The sequence below is a fragment of the Argentina anserina genome, chromosome 4 (assembly GCF_933775445.1).
Source record: "Argentina anserina chromosome 4, drPotAnse1.1, whole genome shotgun sequence".
NCBI lineage: Eukaryota > Viridiplantae > Streptophyta > Magnoliopsida > Rosales > Rosaceae > Argentina > Argentina anserina.
Window position 1 is genome coordinate 5,255,138 of NC_065875.1, and position 1,359 is coordinate 5,256,496.

A 1,359-nucleotide genomic window follows, 5' to 3' on the forward strand; every position below is an offset into this window, starting at 1 on the left:
GCAATATCTAAGAAAACACAAGAGCTCAAAGATCGTATTCAAGCACTTGGAGACTTACAAAAATCTTTCTCGAATGGACCCCTAGATTTCGAATCATCTCCATGCAATTCAATCTTAAACTCTTCACCCAGATCAGAAGAAGAGGAGGATCATTTCTTCCTCTTCATCTTCAATTCAGAGACATACACAATTGCAGACCGTGACCTAGTTCCTGCTGGTGCTCCAATGGCACTCAAGAATGCTTTCATTCCCACCACCCTTGAATCACCTTCATGCATTGCTTTCACTTCACCTAATGATCCCAACTTCTCCATTTCGGTTCAATTGCTTGGGCAGTTGCCTAAGTACTCTGGTTCCTCAATGGAAGACTCTAATGTTCACCTTAGGGAGTTCTTGGACATTTGCAAGCTCCAATCAATTCATCATATGTCTCAAGAAGGCTTGAGGTTACTTTTGTTTCCATTTACTCTTAAGGACGATGCTAAGTGTTGGTTGTACTCTCTGCCTGCTGGGATCATCACCACATGGGACGAAATTACTAAGAAGTTCTTGAAACAATTATTCCCTGCTCAACTCATGAAAAGACTAAGGAGGGAGATTTCGAACTTCACTCAAAAGGATGGTGATTCACTCTACGAGGCATGGGAGGAATTTCAGGAACTACAAAGGAAGTGCCCTCACCATGGTATTTCATTGGATGACTTGGTGCAATTCTTCTATGAAGGACTTGACACCACTAACAAGAGTATGGTGGATTCGGCATGTGGCTGCACATTCATTAACAAGATCAGTCAAGAAGCTTACACCTTGATTGAAGACTTGGCCGACAACAATCGCCAATTTAGTTCTAAGGATAAGAGAGGAAGCAAGAGTCGTGGGGTGTATGACATTGATACAAGGAATCAAATGGCTACTTTAAAAAAAAAGCTTGACGTTCTTGTCAAGGCATTCAATGGTTCGAGCATCAACGCTCAAGCGTGTGGCATTTGTTCATTCAATGACCACACCACCGAGAATTGTCCAAATGGTGCAATGACTGAAGAGGAGTTGAACTTCATGGGGCAACAAAGGCCTAGGTATGATTCTTATTCGAACACATACAATCCTGGACTTAGAGACCATCCCAACTTTCGTTGGAACAACAATTCTCAAGGTCAAGGACCTCGTCCTTCAGGTTTGTTTTTGCGGCCTCAAATACCTCAAAGTTCTGTTCCCTTTAACTCCAATGTTCATGGTTCGAATAATGCATCTGCACCGAAGTCACTTGCTCAAGGGCTACAAAATTTAAACTCTGCTACTCAAGGTTTGGTTACAGGTCAACAGGCTCACTCTAAAGACATAACTGAGCTTAAGAAGCAG

At 42.4% G+C, this 1,359-nt stretch overlaps 1 non-coding gene across 1 annotated transcript; it reads right to left on the reverse strand.

The window, feature by feature from the left end:
- Window positions 1–582: 582 nt before the first annotated feature.
- Window positions 583–689, reverse strand: LOC126793008 (small nucleolar RNA R71). Its single transcript, XR_007671995.1, has one exon. It is a non-coding gene; the product is annotated as a small nucleolar RNA R71 (small nucleolar RNA).
- Between the last annotated feature and the right edge of the window lie 670 nt (window positions 690–1,359).